This window comes from Myotis lucifugus, unplaced genomic scaffold, assembly GCF_000147115.1.
Source record: "Myotis lucifugus unplaced genomic scaffold, Myoluc2.0 scaffold_110, whole genome shotgun sequence".
Taxonomy (NCBI): Eukaryota; Metazoa; Chordata; class Mammalia; order Chiroptera; family Vespertilionidae; genus Myotis; species Myotis lucifugus.
The window spans coordinates 18,002-26,551 of NW_005871158.1; the positions used below are offsets into that span (position 1 = coordinate 18,002).

Genomic DNA, 8,550 nt, shown 5'->3' on the forward strand with positions numbered 1-8,550 from the left:
CGCCACACCCTGTCACACACAGAGCAGGGCGATTAGGAGGTTGGTGTGCTGTACCCTGTCAAACACAGAGCCGCAGAGAATCAGGGGATTGGGGAGCTCCCCCCTATCAGGCACAGAGCAGGGCTGATCAGGGGGTTGGGGCACCTTCCCCTGTCACAAACAGAGCAGGGCAGATAGGGAGGTTGTGGCCCCGCCCCCTGTAACACACTGATCTGCAGGGCGATCAGGGGGTTTGGGCGCTGCCCCCTGTCACGCTCATCCCGGTGCCGGGAGCCTCACTGCTCCGCTGATCCCGGTGCTGGGAGGCATATTACCCTTTTACTATATAGGATATTTTATTGATTTTTTACAGAGAGGAAGGAAGAGGGATAGAGAGTTAGAAACACCGATGAGAGAGAAACATCGATCAACTGCCTCCTGCACACTCCCCACTGGGGATGTACCCGCAACCAAGGTATATGCCCTTGACCGGAATCGAACCCTGGACCCTTGAGTCCACAGGCCGATGCTCTATCCACTGAGCCAAACTGGTTAGGGCAATTAATTCCCTTTTAATGTGCACAAATTTCGAGCACCAGGCTACCAGTAAATATATAAGCTTAATATAATGCCACTTAAAGACCTCACCTGTTCTCTATATTGAATTATATTAAATGCATCAATGTCACACTGAGTAATTCTGAGCATATATCAGTTGTTCAATAAACGATTTTGAATAAATAAATAAAATATTAAATAAGCAAAAATGGACATGCATTTAGGTATCCATTTTTCTCTGCTTAATCTATTCTGTGTAATGAATTTATTCTATTAACATGATAACAGGTTATAGAATGAAGAGAGTGATGTTATAAGAGAGAGATAATGAATGATTTGACAGTCTTACTAGAAGAATATTTTAATTGTGGGGGCCACTAAAATAGACAAAATGAAATACATTTTTAAAATGAGTCATTTGATATCTTTGTTATACTGTCTTACATAGTGATGGGCATTTTTCTCCAAATAGAAGCAAAGGAGCTCCAAATTTAATCAGAAAAAAAAGTATTTCAGCCCTAGGACATCTTATCACTGGTTGATATCCTCAAATTTTTCATGGTGTCAATTTTCCTAAAATCTTTGGTACAATGTTTGATATTTCATTTTGTCAGCCAGCTTAAATTTTAGTCACTTGTGTTTTTTCAGTATTGATAACAATTGAAACCATATCCAACCTGTCATATTCATATCGCCATTAGCACAGGCCTCAATGCAATAAAAAATAAAAAATTGGCCTTAAGTATTGTATCATAGGGTTCACTGATCACATCCTACATTGGATTTCACTACTGGCAGAGTTGAACACCTTGGAGGCATTTACATGTTGCCATGTTTATTTATACCCCAACAAGTCATCTCTGAAGGTCAGAGATTGCCTTATAGAACTTTATACTACAGTCCTTCGGTAAGAAATACAATGTGAGTTCTAAACAAAGAGTCAATGTTATACCTCCACCACCCAGACCATCCTCTGATACCTGGAACCAACTTCAAGGCATCCTCCAGGAACTCATCTTCATTGATGGTGCGTTCATTGAACTTCAGCTCCTGCGTGAAATCCCGTACAACCCAAACAAAGTCTGGAAAGAAACTCACAAACTCGGCTGAGTCACCTGCTTCACCAGAGCTGGGAGAGGATTTTGCTCTGATTAGCTTTGTTAGTTCAGTCACATAGCTGGGATCTTAGCTAAGGAATGAGAAATGCTCCCCACCAAAATTTCCAGATATTATCCAGAAATAATTTTTATGAACAGTCTCATTCGCCCAGTGTCCCTTTCTCCTCAACCATGATTATTGACATGAGAAAGAAACAATAAAACAGTAACAAAACAGTCCCAGTTACATTCCCATAGACTCCATGTCATATGGTAGTTCATTTCCTGGAAGGATACTGCAGCTGCTCCAGGACATGGTGGTAGATGTGGTTCATGCTATTGTAGACAAACATGCTGCTCAGAAGCAGGGCCAGGGAAAAGATCCATGAGTCATTTTTTGAGTCGCCCTAGAAAGTGCACAGAAGGGGACTGAGGTGTCTACAGTTTATTCTCTTGTTCAGTTGTTCATGCACTATGCCAGCTCTACTAACACTGGACAGTGGTGCAAATAACATACATTGTGAAGACAGTGGTAAATTCAAACCTCATTTTGGGTATTCACATTGATGCCTCTCATGGCTCACGTTCCTTAGCAATTAAGGAAGTTAATGACTATGTAAATGTGTGTCAAACATTTAAAAGAGTCTCAAGAACGTAGAAGGATGCAATAATAAGGGGGTAATGATTTTTTGCAACTTTCTCTTGACCATGAGCTTATTAGTGACACAAATGCTATTCAAATACATTCACAAACTTCTCATTGTGCATCTAAAAAATGCCAGATACAAAATTTAGTTTGGGGATATAAAGTTTCATAGGTAAATCTCTGACTTTCAAAGATGACTTCCTGGAGGCGCAAATATACATGATAACATGTAAATGCATCCAAGATGATCAGCTCTGCCAGGAGTGCAAGCCAATGTTATAACATAAAAGGCAAATGGGAACACAAAACCCAGAAAAATTACTTTGTGATTTCAGGGCAAGAAGGGATCATGTCTGAATGAATTACAATCCCATTAGTTGAAAGTAGTTGGGCTTTGCTTTAAAGAACGGATAGAATGTGGAATTCTGGAGCAAAAAGGACCAGCTGGTGAAAGTATCCACAGGAGCCAATCAGAATTGTCAGAGAGTGTGTTAATACAAAGGTACTACCTGTTATGTTATTTGATTGAAGTAGTGGTTATGAGTGTGGTAGGAATAGATGATGACACTGAACATAACACACTCAGGGTAAATCATGAGTGACTATGCAATAGAATTGGATACTGCTAAAGACACTAGAGTTGTAAGGACAGCAGTATTTCAGCTGCTATCAGTTGACTGTTATGCTTTGGCTCCTTTACAAATGTAATCAGCTAAAAAGAAGAAGTTTTAGTAAACTACAAGCTGTTAGCAATGAGTAAACCAACTTGGGTTTACACTGAAGTCATTACTAAGTGTTTTAAAACTAAATTATGCTAAGTGAATAAGCCATTCAGAGAAAGAAAACTATCCTATGATTTCACTCATATGTGAAATCTAATGAACATAATGAACCAATAAGCAACTTAGAGGGAGACTCATAGATAGAGCAGGCTGAAAACTGTTGGAGGTGGGTGAGAGCACGGGGGATGCAGTTGCAGGTATTGAGAAAAAACACACAAAAGGAAAGATTTCAACAGTGTGGTGACTGCTAGGGAGGGGTGGGAGAAGTTGGGAGAGGGAAGAGGGGGGAAAATGGTGATGGATAGAGGCTTAACTTTGGTGGTAAATACATTATAGTGTACAGATAATGTGCTATAGAATTATACACCTGAAACCTGTATATATTTGTTAACTAGTGTCACCCCAATAAATTAAAGTAAAAAGTAATATTAAAAATCAAAATATCTAAATTCCTGCCCCCACTCCTTTTTGGGTAATGGAAGCCAAAAATCCACAGCTCCTACTTTCACTTCAGACTCTGACTAATACAAATAAGAACACAAGATTGACTGCAACTAACACAGCAAAGACAGAATACCTAAAATTATCACATGTAGAATGCTTTTGGTGGGTTTAGGTCATAAATGTGTAGAAAATAAGGGAGGAATTCATCTTTAAAGCCCAGAGACTTGGACTAACACCTTAATTAACATGTATGGTTTAGCTGAAGTGTTTTAGGAGATTATTTAAACACTAGAGGCCCGGTGCACAAAAATTTGTGCACTGGCAGGGGGTGGGGGTTGTCCCTCAGCCCCACTTGTGCCCTCTCACGGTCTGGGACCCCTTGGGAGATAACGACCTGCTGGCTGAGGCCCGCTCCCGGGTGGCAGAGGGCAGGCCCAACCCCTAGGTGCAGCCCCTGGTCAGGTTCAGAGCAGGGCCGATTGGGGGGTTGGGGCACTGCCTCCTATCATGCACAGAGCGGAGCGGATTGGGAGGATGCGATACCACCCCCAGTCACGCTCAGGGTAGGACCAATTAGGGGGTTGGGGCACCGCCCCCTGTCACACTCAAAGCAGGGTCGATGGGGAGGTTGCGGCACCACCCCCTGTCACATACAGAGCAGGGCAGATCAGGGGGTTGGGGTGCTGCCCCCTGTCACACACAGAGCAGGGCCCATCAGGGGGGTTGGGGCTCCATACCCTCTCATACACAGAGCAGGGCCAATCAGGGGTTTGGGAAGCTCCCCCCTGTCACACACAGAGCAGGGCCGATCAGGGTGTTGGGGAACCTTCCCCTGTCATGAACAGAGCAGGGCGTAAAGGGACGTTGTGGCCCCACCCCCTGTCACACACAGAGCTTCAGGGCAATCAGGGGGTTTGGGTGCTGCCCCCTGTCATGCTGCTCCAGGGACCAGGAGGCCTCGTGGCTCCGCTGATCACAGGCCAGGAGGTGTCGTGGATCTGCTGATCCCGGTGCCAGGAGGCCTCATGGCTCCGCTTATCCTGGGATGTGAGGCCTCACGGCTCCACTGATCCCAGGTTTGGGAGACCTCATGGCTCCACTGATCCTGGTGCTGGGAGGCAAATTACCCTTTTACTATATAGGATAGAGGCCTGGTGCACGGGTGTGGGCCAGCTGGTTTGCCCTGAAGGGTGTCCCGGATCGGGGTGGGGGTCCCACTGGGGTGCCTGGCCAACCTGGGTGAGGAGATGGTGGCTGTTTGCAGCTGGTCACACCCCCTTCAGGGTGGGGGGTCCCCACTGGGGTGTCTGGCCAGTCTGCGTGAGGGGCTGAGGGCCTTTTTCAGGCTGGTGGGCGACTGAAGCTCCCAACCTCTCCTTTTTTTCTTTTTTTTTATTCTGGGATTTATTTACCCTCTATGGCTATCACTGGAGCTGAGAGCCAGCTTTAGCTCTGAGGCTCGGCTCCAGCTCTGAGACCTCGGCTGCTGAAAGCAGGGTTTCTGGGGGATTGTTTAGCTTCTATATTTGCAACATTGTTTCTTAGACTGCAAGCTCAGAGGCCGGCAGCGGCAGGCGGGGAACCTTGGCTTCCTCCATCACTTGAGCAAGCAAGCCTCCTGTTCGCTTCTGCTGCTTGGTTCCGGCCGTCATCTTGGTTGGCAGTTAATTTGCATATCACCCTGATTAGCCAATGGGAAGGGTAGTGAAGTTACAGTTAATTACCATGTTTCTCTTTTATTGGATAGGATGTTATTTTAATAAAACCCCATTTTTATGTTTCCTACCTTTAAGACCATCAACCTCAGGCACCTTGACTACTAGAGTGCCTTGATCCCATAATTATAGCTTCCTCCAGAATGTTTTTCTTATACTGAAGACCAGTTAAATATGGCACTCCTTGTATCCATTATACCCTGTACTGACAACACTGCTTATTTCATATCTCCCAACTAGTCTCTGGCCTTTTCCTCAGTCATGCATATCTGTAGTACTTAACACAAAAGCCTAGAATTTAGATGTCCAATAAGTATTTGTTATCTTGAAACATTCAACCAAGACTAGAAATAAGAAGATATATATCTAATAAGAAAAGTACTGAGTTTCCAGGAAAGCAAATTGAAGGAAACAAAATTTAAGCTCATTATTCTTAATTGGATTTGCAGTTTATAGAAATAGATCATACAAGTTGAATTAAGGTGGCAAATTAAAATGTAAGTGGAGTATCAAGAACAAAGAAGATTCTTTGCCTTACCTTTTCCACATCACCTAGGCCCTCAGTGTCCAGAAGGACCAGAGTGTGGTTGGGCTTGGAGGGGTGGGGTACACACCACATCCAGATGCCCTTGGTTTCAGACTTCATTGTGGAGCCAAGAGGAAAACCTGCAAAGGAAGAGGAGAAAGTGCTGTACAGTAACAGCAGATAGCCCAGGATGCCCATAGGTTACATTGGTTAAAATTATCAGAATGTGAATGCCAGGCTAAGAGGAAGGTTCTTTTATTTCAGTAAAAACACCCTATCCAACCATTATTCATATTAATGACCTACTCAAGAAACACTTTGTGTTTTCTATTCACTCCATACTATCAATCAATGGCTCAAGCTATGTCACATTACAGAATTAATGTAACCTCTCTTGACATTAAAGTCTTTTTTTTTTACACTGAAGAACTCCCTTGTCATTCACATTCCAGTAGAGTTCTACCAGTGGGAAGTGCCAGCATGAGACTAGTGAGCCACCCTGTCCCAGTGCCTCTGTTACAGTATATTAGTAGTGGGTCACAGCCCTTTCATTTCACTCCATCCAAAAGTGTTGATCTGTGCCACATTCTGGTTTTCCTTTTTGCTTGGCTGTTCAGGCTATAGGAGTGACTCTAGTTCCCTGGCCATTGTTATTGTCACCCTCTGGGTGATTTCTCATCTCCTATTAATTCCCTGTGACATGCTTATGTCCTTGTATGTGTCCCTCTAATAAACACTTGTTAGTTAGCCTTTGAGAGGTTCTTGTGTGTCCTGCCAGGAAGTGGACTGATAATCAGCTTTGTTCAATTTTTCTTCCCTTTTCTTCCTGTATTTTTCTCATTTCTTCGCTCTTTTGCAATGAAATAATGATGTGTTTTTGTTTGTTTGTTTGTTTTCTCCTGCCTCAGGTAGGGATATAATAGAAGTGAAGGCAGAAAACACCTGTGAAACGTGGTTGCTTCTCTTTCAAAAGTCTTAAAACTACAGCTGGGGAGCATGTGAGGGGTATATCCAAGAACCTGTGTGATATATCTTGTCCAGCAGTTTAACATTTTTAACACCCACCATAGGCCAATGATTCCTTCAATGGGGACTAGAAATGGAAATGATGGAATCTGTAGGGGAGTTTAGTTCAGCTTGGCTCCAGCCACTCAATTTTGAGGCTTGGGATTTTCTCAGCAATCCACTGAGGTCTCTACAGAGAGGGTATATAGCCTGAGATGGTCTGCATTCTTCTACATCATGACAGTATTTGATTGTTTGCTAATTAATACAGAATAATCTGAACTCCCAATTCCCCCAGGGAGAAATGGTAGGTGTAATTGGAGGTCATCATTCTCACTTATGAGTTAAAAGCCCTCAAAGAAAGTTATCAACAAGGGGAAAGCTTAGTGATCTGGTATTCCTCCTGGACCTTGATTGGGCATGAATCTTTTTTTGTTTTTTCGTTGGGTGGTAGAATCACAATTCAGGTATTGTTGTTTATTAGATTACAGTTTACTTTCAACATTATTTTGTACTAGAGGCCCAGTGCACAAAAATTCGTGCACTTGGGTGGGTCCCTCAGCCCGGCCTGTGCCCTCTCTCAGTCTGGGGCCCCTTGGTGGCCCCTTCCCCTGGATGCTGGCACTAGTTTTCCTCTGGCACTCGGAACCCAGGCCTTCGCTCTTCACCACGAGGGGTTGGAGTGGCGGGCTTCTCTCTTCGCTCTTCACTCACCATGCCAGCCTTCGCTCACTGCTCCTGCCCGGAGCAGCAGACTTTGCTCGATCACTTGTGCCTACATATGCAAATTAGCTGCCATCTTTGGTGGAGGCAATTTGCATATCGTGCTGATTAGCTGATGAGAAGCATAGTGAAGGTATGGTCAATTACCATGTGTGTTTATTATTAGATTGGTTTTAGTTATACAGCATAGTGGTTAGACAATCACATAATTTGCAAAGTGTTCCTACTGATATTTCAAAGACCCAGCTGGCACAGTACATAGTTCTTACAATATTATTGACTATACCTAGGTGTGTTAAAATATCTTGAGGTGTGGGACTTTTTCAGCAATGAGACATAACCTTGTTACCACCTGATGTTATCCTCAGTAGAATTTAACTGACATCTCTTCATTAAGGTTCTCAAAAAAGAACTTTTAATTAATTTAAGACAGGCAAGGAAAAGTGCTCTCCCCTGATCAGAGGTCTAGAATTTCTCTACAGGAAAGATGAAGAAAAAATGTTTTGTTGGAAGCAAATGGGAATGAATGTGAAGCAAAAAGGAGAAAGGGAGAAGGGAGGAAAGGGAGAGAAGGAGAAAAGGAGAGAGATAGAAAGGAGACACAGTGAGAGGACAATGACAGATATTGTTATAAATCAATACAGTTCAGTGTATTGAGGTTTAACCCCTAAAGATGCTGAGCTGATGAGATAGAGAGGAAGACATTTGAAAATAAAAATGGTGTGTGGTCTTCATAGAGAGAAATAAGGTACAGGACATTGGCAGATTGCTCTAAATATCAGTAAGAACAAAAAAAGGCAACCCAATAGAAAAGAAAAATGACCTCAGGAAATAGGAAATGCAAAGAGAAAATTAATATGTGAAAAGATGCTCAAAATTACTTGTAATGAGGAAAATATATGTACCTATACAGACTTCAGATCATCAAATTTTAAAAGTCTTTTACCAAAGTTTTATGATGTGGAGAATTCTCAATTACTGTTAATAAAGGTATACATTGCATATAAAGCTTGAAGCGCTGTTTGCGAGTATCTAGAAAGGCTGACAACATATATATACTCCATGACCCAGCAAT

At 42.9% G+C, this 8,550-nt stretch overlaps 1 pseudogene; it reads right to left on the minus strand.

Moving 5' to 3' along the window:
• The window catches only part of LOC102417197, a 22,688-nt pseudogene that overhangs the window by 12,626 nt on the left and 1,512 nt on the right, over positions 1–8,550 (minus strand).